Here is a 15,202-nt window from a genome sequence, read left to right as displayed (position 1 = left end):
CCAAGTTTAGTAGAAAGCTTCATGAAAAAGAATTGCCTTGTAAGGATAAATGAATTGTTCTTGCTTCTATTGATGTACCACCTACCGATCCTTTAAAACAATATTTGCTAGACCATGAAAATGATTTTCCTATGCATGAAAGAAATGAAATAGATAAGATTTTCTTTGAACAATGTCGACTACTTAAACACAGTTTACCTATTGAAACTCTAGGAGGACATCCTCCACCTAAAGGAGATCCTGTGTTTGAATTAATACAATTGCTAGACACTTTGAAATATGCTTATCTTGATGAAAAGAAGATATATACTATTATTATTAGTGCTAAGCTTTCAAAACATGAAGAAGAAAGATTATTGAAAGTTCTAAGGAAGCACCGAGCTGCTATTTGATATACTCTCGATGATTTAAAGGGCATTAGTCCCACTCTATGTCAGCAGAAAATTAATATGGAACCTAATGCTAAACCCGTTGTTGATCACCAACGTCGGTTAAATCGGAAGATGAAAGAAGTGGTAAGAACAGAGATACTAAAACTTCTGGAAGCAGGTATAATTTATCCTATAGCTGATAGTAGATGGGTGAGTCATGTTCATTGTGTCCCTAAGAAAGGAGGTATAACTGTTGTTCCTAATGATTAGAATGAACTTATTCCATTAGAATTGTTACAGGTTATAGAATGGTAATTGATTTTACAAAATTAAGCAAAGAAACTAGAAAAGATCATTACCCTCTGCCTTTTATTGATCAAATGCTTGAAAGATTATCTAAGCACACACACTTTTGCTTCCTTGATGGATATTCTGGTTTTTCACAAATACCTATTTCTGAACCTGATCAAGAAAACACCACTTTTACTTGTCCCTTTGGAACCTATGCTTATAGACGTATGCCTTTCGGTTTATGTAATGCACCTGCTACCTTTCAAAGATGTATGACTGCTATATTCTCTGACTTTTGTGAAAAGATTGTTGAGGTTTTCATGGATGACTTCTCTATTTACGGGAAGTCTTTAATTGATTGTTTAAGCAATCTTGATCGAGTTTTGCAGAGATGTGAATAAACAAATCTTGTCTTGAACTGGGAGAAGTGCCACTTTATGGTTAATGAAGGCATTGTCTTGGGTCATAAAATTTCTGAAGGAGGTATTGAAGTGGACAAAGATAAGGTTGATGCAATTGAGAAAATGCCATGTCCTAAAGATATAAAAGGTATTCGTAGTTTCTTATAGGTCATGCTGGTTTCTATAGGAGATTTATCAAAGACTTTTCTAAAATTTCTAGGCCTCTTATGAATATTTTGTAAAAGGATATTCCTTTTGTTTTTGATGATGATTGTTTAGAAGCCTTTGAAACACTCAAGAAAGCCTTAATTTCTGCACCTATTGTTCAACCACCTGATTGGAACTTGCCTTTTGAAATTATGTGTGATGCTAGTGATTATGTTGTTGGTGTTGTTCTAGGAAAATGAGTTGATAAGAAATTGAATGTTATTCATTATGCTAGTAAAACACTAGACAATTCTCAAAGAAATTATGCTACTACTGAAAAGGAATTCTTAGCAGTGGTGTTTGCTTGTGACAAATCTAGACCTTATATTGTTGATTCCAAAGTAACTGTTCACACAGACCATGCTTCTATTAAATATCTCATGGAACATAAAGATGCCAAACCTAGACTTATTCGACGGGTTCCCTGGTTACAAGAATTTGATTTACATATCATTGATAGAAAAGGAGTTGAGAACCCCGTAGCTGATAATTTATCTAGGCTTGAAAAATGTGCTTGATGGCCTACTACCTATTGATGATAGTTTCCTGATGAGAAGTTAGCTGCAATAAATGTTGCTCATAATACTCCTTGGTTTGCTGATTATGCTAATTACATTGTTGCTAAATATTTACAACCTAGCTTTACATACCAACAAAAGAAAAAAATCTTCTATGATTTAAGACATTACTTTTGGGATGACCCACATCTTTATAAATAAGGAATATATGGTATTATTAGACGTTGTGTACTTGAGCATGAACAGGGACAAATCCTACGGAAATGTCACTCTGAAGCTTATGAAGGGAATCATGCTGGAGATAGAACTGCTCACAAGGTATTGCAATCTGGATTTTATTGGCCTACTCTCTTCAAGGATTCCCGTAAGTTGATCTTATCTTGTGATGAATGTCAAAGAATAGGTAATATCGGTAAGCGTGCAGAAATGCCTATGAATTATTCACTTGTTGTTGAACCATTTGATGTTTGGGGATTTGATTACATGGGACCTTTTCCTTCCTCTAATGGGTATACATGTATTTTGGTAGTTGTTGATTATGTTACTAAATGGGTATAAGCTATTCCAACCAGTAGTGCTGATCACAACACCTCTATTAAAATGCTCAAGGAAGTTATTTTCCCAAGGTTTGGGGTCCCTAGATATTTAATGGCTGATGGTGGTTCACATTTTATTCATGGTGTTTTCCGTAAAATGCTTGCCAAGTATGATGTTAACAATAGAATTGCATCGCCTTATCATCCTCAGTCTAGTGGTCAAGTTGGACTTAGCAATAGAGAAAAAATAATTTTGCAAAAGATTGTCAATAGGTCCAGGAAGAATTGGTCTAAGAAATTAGATGATGCACTTTGGGCTTATAGAATAGCATATAAAATCCTATGGGTATGTCTCCATATAAAATGGTTTATGGAAGAGCTTATCATTTTCCTCTTGAGTTAGAACATAAACCATATTGGGCCATGAAAGAGCTCAATTATGGTTTCAAACTTGTTGGTGCAAAGAGGTTATTTGATATTAGCTCTTTAGATGAATGGAGAACCCAAGCTTATGAAAACGCAAAATTATTCAAATAAAAAGTTAAAAGATGGCATGATAAAAGAATCCAAAAGCGTGTGTTTAAAGTCGGAGAATATGTTCTTTTGTACAACTCTCATTTCAGGTTCTTTGTAGGAAAACTCATCTCAAAATGGGAAGGCCCCTATGTTATCGAGGAGGTTTATTGGTCTGGAGCCATCAAAATAAATAATGTCGAAGGTACTAATCCAAAGGTTGTCAATGGACAACGAATAAAACATTATATCTCACGTACGCCCATTAATGTTGAAAGCAATATTATCCAAACTTTGACACCGGAAGAACACATAAAACAGTCCTTCCGGAACACTCCAGAATCCTGAAAATAAGGAGGTACGTGATACCGTAAGTAAACGGACCCCGAAAAATCCGCAAAAATATTTTTTGTCAGTTTTGGAATATTAGAAAATTAGGATATAAATAAACTTCCAGGAAGCGTACCCTGGTGGGCACAAGACACCAGAGCGCGCCAGGCTTGCCTGGCGCGCCCAGGTGGGTTGTGCCCACCTGGGACACCTTCTGGACTCCGTTTTTCTTCCATTTGCTTGTCCCTCAAGATAAAAAATCTATATATAATTCCCGAACCTGTTGATCACCGTATCGCGGAGTGTTTTCTTTTCTTGTTGTTTTCGGACAGATCTATTGAGCCAGGCATCATGTATTTTTCTTCCTCCAACAACGTGGAAGAGGACGCTTAGTTATTGAAGATCGAGCTAAAGAGAGAAGAGCCTGCATAAGCTATCAGGGGAGACGAGAGCAAGGAGGTTACCGTAGATCAACCTCCGGTCTTCGAACAAGCACTGCCAGCCAAGGAGGAAAAGTAAGATATCCTTAAACCTTACCTTGCTCGCCTTACTCCTGCTGAGATTGAAGCCTTTCGCATCATTGAAATTGTTCGCATACAAAATAAGTATCTCACTCATGAAAATATTCTGCATCAAGAGCATATCATCCACCTCCGGAGCGTCATCCGTCAATTGGAGAATCTCTTGATCCTTCAGGATAGGATCGCCTCACGACCACCATCATCCTCTTCACCACCAAAATAGAACTGAGTACCAGGTATGGGCACTCCCCTTAGCTTCTGCCAAGCTTGGGGGAGGTGCCCCGACATCATATCATCCCATTATCTTCTTGCCTGTATTTTATTTCGATCTTTTGCTTTAGATGATTAAATTTTAGTTCAATCCTGTCTTTGAGAGTTCTCTTAGTGATCTATCTTCGTAATAGTGTGCAAGTTATAAAATAAAATTTAGTTTTAGTTTTTGCTTTCTTTACTTCCACGTTGTAAATAAAGGAAAAGAAATAAGGAAGAAAAGGAGAAAAGAAATAAATAAAAGAAAGGAAATAAATGAAGAAAAGATCATATACTAATCTTATGGTAGGTGATGACACCAGATAAGGAAAAGTATAAGTAGAAATTTGTATTATAGATTGACAAACATAGCATTAGTCAATGATGCAACTCATGAAAGAATTAATAAGGGAAGAGAAGATTCACATAAAATATACTATCCTAGAAATCTTTTGTGATTGTGAGCCCTCATCAAAATATTATATGCCAAAATTATTGACGTTGGACAAGGAAGACAACTTAATGGTTTATGTTTGTTTATATTCACATAGAAGTCATATTGTCATAGATCCTTTAGCATGTGGTGCTTGCCCCCTATCTTCGCTAGCCAAAAATTCCACACTAAGTAGAGATACTACTTGTGCATCCAAAAACCCTTAAACCCAAATCTTACTTTCAAGTGTCCACCATACCTACCTAGGGATTGAGCAAGGTCCCTCAAGTAAGTTGTCATCGGTGCAAAAAGAAAATAAAAATTGCTTCTAAATGTGTAAGATCATTTAGTGTAAGAGAAAATTGAGCATTGCACGAATTTGTGATGGTGAAGAATAAAAGCAATTGACTGCATAATAAAGGTCGCTATCTCAAGGGGCAATGCAACGTGACGTTCTTTTGCACTAAGGGGTTGAGCATACAAACAAATAAGCGCATGTCAACCTTTGCTTCCCTCTGTGAAGAGCATGTCTTCTACTTTTATGTATTTACTTTTATGCAAAGAGTCAAAGTTTTCCTTCTATCCTTTTTATTTTTCTCCTTTGGCATGCTTCATGTGGTGAGGAAAGATCTAGGCACATATGTCCAGTTCAATATAGATAGCATGAATTATTATTGTTGACATCACCCTTGAGGTGAATATGTTGGGAGGCAAAACTACAAGCCCATATCTTTCTATGTGTCTGGTTGAAACGTTTTGATCATGTGTACGCGGTGAGTGTTAGCAATTACAGAAGACTATATGATGGTTGAGTATGTGGACTTGCCTAAAGGCTCCCATACATGACCCTTCTTGAAAAGATGATGAATTGTAGTTGCAAAATTGACTGAGAATATAGTTTGTTGGTTTTAATAGATTTTTTGCTTTATACTTCAATTGTGTGATGAATTGTTACTTATTCATGAGAAGTATATGATAAAAGTTCTATGATAAAAGAATTATGTTTAGTTTTGTTGATGTTATAATAATCTACATGATGCTTCTATGTCCGTATTTTGTTTTTATCGACATCCCTCTCTCTCAAAGCATGTGGACATGTTTTTTGATTTCGGTTTTTGCTCGAGGACAAGCGAGGTCTAAGCTCGGGGGAGTTGATACGTCCATTTTGCATCATGTTTTCTTACTTTTATTTATATTGTTTTTATCCATAATAATATTTTTACGAGTAATTCTAATGCCTTTTCTCTCATAATATGCAAGGTATACACAAAGAGGGAGAATTCCGGTAGCTGAAAATCTGGACCTGGAAAAGCTACGTCAGGCCACCTATTCTGCACAACTCCAAAAAAACTGAAACTTCATGGAAATTTTTTATGGATTATTTGATGAATATTGGAGCAAATAACTACCAGAGGGGTCCCACCAGGTGGGCACAACCCACCTGGGTGCGCTAGGGAGCCCAAGCGCCCCCTGGTGGGTTGTGCTCACCCAGGCCCACCTCCGATGCTGATCTTCTGGTATATAGGTCATTTTGACCTAGAAAAATAGAATAGAACTTTCGGGATGGGGCGCCATTGTCTCTAGGAGGAACTTGGGCAGGAGCACTTTTGCCGTCCGGTGGAGCGATTCTGCCGGGGGAACTTCCCTCCTGGAGGGGAAAATCATCGACATCATCATCACCAACAACTCTCCCATCTTGGGAAAGGGCAATATCCATCAATATCTTCAACATCACCATATCCTCTCAAATCCTAGTTCATCTCTTGTGTTCAATCTTGTTGCCAGAACTGTAGATTGGTGCTTGTGGGTAACTAGTAGTGTTCATTACATCTTGTAGGTGATTACTATATAGTTTATTTGGTGGAAGATTATATGTTCAGATCCATTATGCTATTTAATACCCCTATGATCTTGAGCATGATTATCATTTGTGAGTAGTTACTTTCGTTCTTGAGGTCACGGGAGAAATCATGTTGCAAGTAATCATGTGAACTTGATATGTGTTTGATATTTTGATAGTATGTATGTTGTGATTCCCTTAGTTGTATCATGTGAATGTTGACTACATGACACTTCACCATATTTGGGCCTAAGGTAATGCATTGTGGACTAGCAATTAGATGATGGGTTGCGAGAGTGACAGAAGCATAAACCCCAGTTTATGCGCTATTCCGTAAGGGACTGATTGGATCCAAAAGTTTAATGCTATGGTTAGAATTTATTCTTAATACTTTTCTCGTAGTTGCGGATGCTTGCGGGAGGGTTAATCATAAGTAGGAGGTTTGTTCAACTAAGAATAGCACCTAAGCATAGGTCCACCCACATATCAAGTTATCAAAGTATCAAACACGAATTAAGCCAACATGATGAAAGTGACTAGATAAAAATCCCGTGTACCCTCAAGAACGCTTTGCTTATCATAAGAGACCATTTTGGCCTATCCTTTGCCTCAAAAGGATTGGGCTACCTTGCTGCACTTTTTTTACTAGTATCTTTACTTGCTCGTTACAAATTACCTTTCTATCAAACTACTCTGCTACTTATAATTTCAGCACTTGCAGACATTACCTTGCTGAAAACCACTTGTCATTTCCTTCTGCTCCTCATTGGGTTCGACACTCTCACTTATCGAAAAGAGCTACAATTGATCCCCTATACTTGTGGGTCATCATAGCTTCAGTGTGTAGGTGTAAGCACGCTAGTAAAGCAAAACATGCGGAAAGGTGTGTTAACTGCAACAGGCCTAACATTTGACAAAAAGCAAACATAGTCATTCAAAATGGTATTGTGCTGGTCTAAGTACACTAGTTATTTTTAAAAAAAATGGAAAGGCGTGTTAACTAGAAGATGCAGCAACCAAATTTAGTCATTCATAGTGGTATTGTTGAAACTGGTACCGATGAAATTGAACTGCACAGTTCATACTTGCACATATAGACCATCACGTTGTGAATAAATGGAATAAACAAGGCATACTACGACAACCAAAGATAGCATTTGAAACTGGACATATGCTAACTACAAACAACCGAACAATCAAAAAACTTTAAAAGAGGCATATGCTAGCTATAACAGGCTTAACAACAAGAAAATATATGCATTCCTATCGGTATGTTTATAACTGGATTGATGAAATGTACTACACTGTAAATAATTGCACATATAAAGCATCACATTGTGAACAACTGAAATAAACAAGGCATACTGCAATCAACCAGATATAGCAATTAAAACTGTACATATTCTCACTACACTACAAAAGGGACTCGACAAAACAAATCATCGGTTTCCCCCTATGAAGAGGCACGGCAAAACAAATCATGGGTTTCCTCACTTGTCATAGATGGGCTCGTTCTCGTGGGAAGAGTACGGACCCTGGATGCGCTCCATGTTGTCGCAGATGGGCTTATTCCCCTTGGAAGAGCACGGCTGTAGGGTGCCCTCCCTAATGTCGCAGACAGGCGCTTTCCCCTTGGAAGAGCCGGAGAGGGTGCCCTCCTCATGGTCGCCGTCGATGAGGTCTGACTTGGAAGCTGTGGATCCCAAGCTAGCATCGCAGAACGTGTCCTTCAAAAATGACAAAAGGGACTTGATGACGATGTAGGATGGCAAACTGTTGACAGCAAGCAAGAGGAGATCAGCGACGGGGCCATGGATGAGATCGATGGCGGTTGAACCCGAGGGGTTGGGGGTGGGCCAATTAACCTGTGACATAGCCCGCCTCAGGTCGTCACTGTCGATGACCTCGATGTCGTAGCCGGTGGCTGAGACATGCCCGCATACTCTAGCCCGCTGCTTGAGTGTGTGCCGCCAGTAATGGTCGTCGGCTTCCTCGGCGACGTCGGGCGAGGAGACTGCGATACACCTCTTTTGGGCAGTCGCTCCTCGAGCTCCACGGGAAGCATAGCCAGGCTTAGGTTGTGACGCTCTGGACTGGGGGATGGGAATCTGTGAGAAAGGTGGCGTTTGGCAGGCGTCATCTAAGAAACGCAGGGCGGCCTGGGTATGGAGATCGGTGGGTAAGCTGCATGGGCAAACCGGTAGATGCTGACAATGGAGGCCTTGCGGCGGCGGCGGGGGGGGGGGGACCTTGCTAGGGTTTCAAGCGAGGGAGGGGGTGTGTGTGCATGCGCACGCCCAAGGAGGTTTTGGTGTGTGTGTGTGTGTGTGTGGAGGGGCGGGGGTGTTTGAGGAAATGATGCGGGTACTGAAAATTTTACTACGCGGGAGTGAAATGCCGAGGATATTGAAATTTTTGATGATGGTGCATCGCACACGGTCCGGGGATAACAATTGTGTGTTATGAAACATAAAAACCCTCAAGGTGGGTAGATATTTTTGAGGGATGCAGGCGGGATTGGGAACAAGAAACATCACACACGGTCGAAACACAATAACCGTGTGTTACCAAACAGAAAAAGATGCACGCGGGTAGATATTTTTGAGAGGGGAAGCCTCGTGAAGCCCAATGCACACGGTTAGTTTGAGTGAACCGTGTCTCTTGCATCATGCGACTTGTTTAATGTTCATAAATTTGGCAAAAAATGACGCGGGAGAGGGTCAGGACACGAACACACTTGCATGTGGACCAAATTTATGTACGAAAAGGGTGGTTTGATTTTCAAATACCAAATGCAACTTCGATGTGGCACCTATCTCGCAAAGTGCACGATATTGCTTGCCCCCACCCCCTCGTGTCGGCGCGAAGGGAATCCTAAGCTATGAATGCTTGCCCCCTCCCCCCCCAACCGAGGTTCACCAAGCAAAGTGCGAAGTAGCTAGCAGCCCCCCTCCCTCGTGTCGGCACGAAGGGAATCCTAAGCTATGAATGCATGCCCCCCCCAACCGAGGTTCACCTAGCAAAGTGCGAAGTAGCTAGCAGCCCCCCTCCCTCATGTCGGCACGAAGGGAATCCTAAGCTATGAATGCATGCCCCCCCAACCGAGGTTCACCTAGGCAAAGTGCAAGGTAGCTAGCAGCCCCCCACCTCGTGTTGCCACGAAGGGAATCCTAAGCTATGAATGCATGCCCCCCAACCGAGGTTCACCTAGAAAAGTGCGAGGTACGTAGCAGCCCCCCCCCCCACACTTTTAGTCGGCGGGTCAGAGAGGCATATCTCACCTAGATCGATCATAAAGCGGACCAAGAATAATCCACCTTGGTCGTACAACCTCTGTCTTGTTGTTGGTCAAAGTGACGGTCGTCCATGCACCCCGGAGATGGGCTAGGTCGCCAATAATTACGCAAGTAGCTAGTCCCCGAAGACAACCACTTTATGCATGTGGCCCAAACATATGTATGGAGAGATGTGTTTTTCAATAACAATAGAACAACTTTGATGTGGAACCGTGATTTCAAACTAGAAATCCCCACACTGAGTGAGGGTTAGGTTGACGATGCATATGTATGTTACACCACACTTCAAGCCAACAACGGGGATTCATGCATGCATGCGTGCATAGTATATGCGCTCAAATTTAATTAGGTTTGAATCTCACCATGACCTATACTACGGTAACACGAACCAAATGAAGAATCTGCCATGGTAACCTATCTTGTTGTTGGTCAAGGTGATCATGGATGTCCACACGGGCCCACAAATATATAGGCTTGTCACTGATAACCACGTGAGGGACTGTACCATTAGAAGGCAACCACTACATGCATATGTATGGAGGTGATGCGTACATGCATGTTTGAATACCATTTCACAACATTGACGTGGCACGTGCGTAAAAAATCGTAAACTACCTCCCCACACAGAGCAAGATCGGTTCATGACATGTCATTGTACTAGCCACTTTGACTCGATGGGAGGGATTCATGCAGACACATGCATGTGTGTGTGCTCAAACTGTATCATGCATGTCATCCCAGAGCATGACCTACATATTACCATATTACAAGCAAAAAAATTATCCCCTCCTAAGTCAAATTAACCTCTCTTATTGTCAAGCAAAAAGTAGTGATGGACCAAGCGGGCCCACAGATGGAAAGCATCGATGTCGCTGATAACCGCTTAAGTGGGTGCGAGAGGACAACCACCACCGCTTTGCATGTGGGCCAAACATATATATGTTGAATACCCAAAATGCACAACTTTGATGTGCCACATACCTCAAAAACCGTAAACCATGCACCCACACAGAGCGAGGTCCATGAAGCGTACTACATATGATGATCCCCTTCCCCCCTCTTCACGGCATACTATATGCTCCTGCCGTAATATGTACAACCCAAAAGAATCCTCATCGATGGTGAAATTAATTAACCTCTCCCAATGTAGGTCAAAGTGATGCATGCATGCATCGACGATGGCCTCATGGGCCCACAGATGGAAGCGTCACACATGAGTGTCCTAGCTAGGAAAACCACCGCGTGCATGCATGTGGCCCAAAGAGGTGTTGTGTGATGTTTGAATAGCCAATTTCACAAATTTGATGTGGCACGTGCCTCGGAAACAGAAAAGTCTCGACACTGAGCGAGGTGTACTTGTTCACGGACGCGTACACATAGTATATATGCTAGTCCCCTCCCACCTCTTCAACACGTACTATATACCACCATAACACAATCAAAAAGATTCTACCTTGCGGATCAAATTAACCTCACCACCGGCTATTCGTCAAAGTGATGGACGACGACCTCGCGGGCACACAGAAAGTGTCACACGCGAGTATCAAGTGTCATGTAGGACAACCATCGACTGCATGTGGCCAAAAACATGTATGTATGAAAGGGTCGTGTAATGTTTTAAATGAAGAATTCACGACTCTAATGTGGCACCGGCTTGCCTAAGAAAACAGCCAACCCACACGGTGGCTCACAACTCGTATTGTACTGCGAGCCACCCGCCACCCCAGATGCACACAGCCACACACACACCGCGAATCCACCGCAACTACGATGCATGTTAAATTAATTATCCTGCGGTGAACATATGTTACCAAAGGAGAGACATTTTAATTTCGAAATAATCACAAAGATCATTAAGATGTTTTAGTACATTAATTGATTGATTTTCTATAGGTATAATGTGCAAAATCAAATTTGAGCTACATGCACACATGACAGTGCACCTAAATGGATTGCAAAAACACATGTGTCTCACTGGGTGCATGTTTACTCCTTGTGCAACAAATTTCAAACATTGAGAATCTTGAATTTTAAATTCTAGTACTTCCAAAACTAATTTGAAGTTCATGAAACTTATCATGTTGTCATATGGACACCAATACAAAGTGGCATTGTACATTGTTTTGTCAAATTGGAGACCAGTTTTGATGTAATATTTATCTAATTACAAACGGGAGATTATTAATAATTGGAACCAATATCCCAAACGGATTATTTATTCGAATCATGAGCGTTGGACCAACAATGGATATGTGCCATGCTTCGATTAAGCAATAAAGCGGCAAAATAAATCATCCAAATAGAAAACAATATAGGTGCCGCCGCGTGACCCGTGTGCCGTGCGAGCAGGCATGAGTTGACGGGACGCCCGCGAGCAGTCTACCGCGCAGGTAGACCGAGAGGCGTGCGTGCAGATGTGTGAATTGACGGAGGCGTGCTCGCTGCGCAGTGTCATCGAGAGGCATGTGAGTAGTTGTGTTAAAATTTGGTAGGCATGCCAAGAGTCCGGTGCGCAGGCTCAACGGGAGGCGAGCCATCGGTTTGAGCCCGCCTCTCTCCCACTACTCCATATTAATGGTGCGCCCGAGCGGCTGCACCCTCCATCGTTGCCACACACACAATCCTCTCTCTCTGCTTGCATCCTCGATGTCGCTCTCAGTCCTCAAAGCCGTCAGTGTATGAGGATGCCGCCGAAGCGCCCCATCGGAGGGAGTGGCAATGCCGGGGCTGCTAGAGCACCGGAGCACGGCGTGGAGATGGAAACAGAGGTTGTCGTCACCGCCGGCGAGTTATCGCTGCACCTTGACGTCATCGATGACGTCGAGCTTCCACAACCGTAGGCGGAGTTCCACACCGACTCTGGTGACGACCGCAGCAACGACTCCAACGACCACTCCGACGACGACTCCGACGACGACAGACAGCTGGTTAGTCATCTATACCCATTTATGTGTTAAATAGATCATAGGGTTTCTCTGGTTACTCCTGCCTCCCCCTTTTTGGAATAGAAATCCTATGGTTATGTCCTCCCAATCCGTGAAATCTAAGTAAGTGTCGTTAGATCCGTGTAGTGTATTGATTGTTTGAATGGTACAAGTGATAAGTGATTAGTTGTTTCATCTGGGCAAATGATTTCTGCTAGTAATCCGACAAGGGCGAGTGTTCGTGCTAATAACTCCTAGCCAAGACTTGACAATTGATTTTGAATATCCTACATATGTTTGTGCCATTATTTTCTTCAAGATTGGTCTGTACATAGACAATTGTGCTTAAAAATCATACTATAATCTCTGGATATGTATAAATAAATAGCCATAAATTCCTAATCCTAATTCACGGCATGTATTTATTGATTTGTTGCCAAATTTGTTTTACTATTTGTATAGGTGGTGTCTGACGATGTGGACAGCGATGATGAAGGTGGCCAAAGGAGGTACAAGAGGCAAATCCTGAGGAAGCTTTATGCAGGAATGCATAACAGGCGTATCAGGACCTGGAACGGCGGCTATCGATGCCCATTTTGCAAGCACAAGCTTCATGACACGTATCTAAGTCTTCTGGCGCATGCAAGAGGACGGGCCGTTGGCTCCTTCAAGCAGAAGTATTATTGCAGGGTGGCACACGGAACGTATGCCAAGTACCTAGAGAAGCTTCAGGATCGTGCCGGCATGTGAGATGAGATGTGGGACCAAACTATGTAAGCTTCAGTATGCTTAATGATAGTTGAACTATATATGTACTTATGGTTGAACTATAATTGTGTACGTGTACGCTTATTATCTATGTCTGAGTATGTTTAACCCATGTTTACTTATGTCTGACCATGGGATACGGATGCAATTAGTTCGCTTGGTAGAATCTACCTCCGTCTTGGTTTATTGGCCCCCTTTATAATTTGCGTTAAATTTTGACCAAAGGTTTAACTGACGAAATGTTAGTGCAGGTCAGCAGAAATTATATCATTGAGTGGGTATTTGAGCATAGTGTTCAATGATATAATTTTCGGTGACATGCATAAACATTTCTTAGTTAAATATTTGGTCAAAATTTGGTAAAAATTACAAAGGGGACCAATAAACCAGGACAGAGGTAATACGTCAATCACACACGGTTCCCAAAATTGGAACCGTGTACAATGACTTTCATTTTTCCTTTTGCATCAATCACACACGGTTGGCTCTGGCAAACCGTCTCCTCCAAAGTTCTTTGTCGGATAGAAAACCCTTTGGAAAACCCTCACCCCGCCCTCCACCCCTCCAGTCCCAATTCACACCTGCACAAGCTCGTTTGCGTCTATGCATGGCACTGCTATCGCGGCGGTAAACACTTAGCTCGACGCCTGCCACCGCCGCCAGGCTGCTGGCAAAGCCCACTGCATTTCGCCACTTCCGCTTGCCGCCGCCAATCGCCATCGAATTTCTCAACGCTACTTGAGGTCGACCCAGATCCGCTCGGTTGGGGAATCTGCCGTGCTGAGGGTACTTTCTCATGGACAAAAAGGTAACTAATTTAATGAGATATTATCTCATCTCTTATCCGAGTTCATCTACCTCCTTTAATCACCCAGCCGAAATCACTATGAATTCATTTTTATTCGAGCTGATTTGAGGGTTTTCTTCCGTTAATAGAGTGTACACTCTATGGACACATCAGGACCTTGCAGCCTCCGCCAGACATTCCATCTCACCATACCAGATGACTTGAGTATGCGCATGGTATGTTCAATCTCACCCTAAATCGGCTGCATGGCCTACTTTCCTGAACATATTCTAAATATGACTACATTTGGATAAAAGGTGCCACATGCACCATATACATCAAAGGGATTTTTATCCTCTTCTTTGTATATTAGGAAAATTAATGATGTATTGTTCTTTCGATTACTCTCATATTTCCATGACATCATGTTTGTTTACCCTATCTGTTTAATTATAGATTTTTGTCCTTCGATTTTGACTGCTGTACAGTTCTTTCAATTTGGGCCATATTTGCATGTTACCATATTTTCTTTAACAATCCTACCATTTTCTGCAGCGCGTCCCTTTCTATGCAACAAATTCTGTAGTGCACAATCTTTCCCTTTACATAAATCAAGACTGCAGGGATTTCATATTGCACACAAACCATGGATTTACAATCGTTGCTACTATAAGACTTGATGAACGCGGTGACTCCTATTTTGGCACTGGCTTTTGGAAAGAAATTTCTAAGTTTTATGAACTGAAAGCTGGCACTATAATTGCACTGCACATAAAAGGGCCTGGTCATGAGATATATGGTAACTTCCCCGACGATATCATTCGTCCAGACTTTGTTCGAAGTAAGTTTTCTTTTCAACTATCAGCATGTTGACTTACCCAGCAATATCAAATGAATTGTGTAGTATTAAAGCAACCAACTGTTATTCCCTTTTCTTACTATATTCCTACCTAATAACTTCTAGTTACCAATACACTTTTCTATTGCCCTGTTTTAACTAAATATTCCCTGTACTCCCATTTCTATCAGAAAGCGCCGCTAACAAGGAGACTCTGGAGGTGGAGAACGGGGCTGCCAACAAGCGGAGGCAGGGCAAGCTAGAACCGCAAGCGACTCCAGCAGGCCTAGACTTCATTAGCAGCCTCCCCGATGATATGTTAACAATCATCATCTCCCTCCTCCTAATGAAATTTGGGGCGCGGACAATCGTCCTTTCC

Source organism: Triticum urartu, chromosome 2A, assembly GCF_056163025.1.
Source record: "Triticum urartu cultivar PI428250 chromosome 2A, HENAU_Tu73, whole genome shotgun sequence".
Classification (NCBI taxonomy): Eukaryota; Viridiplantae; Streptophyta; class Magnoliopsida; order Poales; family Poaceae; genus Triticum; species Triticum urartu.
The sequence above is the reverse complement of the archived record's forward strand: the minus strand, read 5'-3'. Positions refer to the sequence as shown.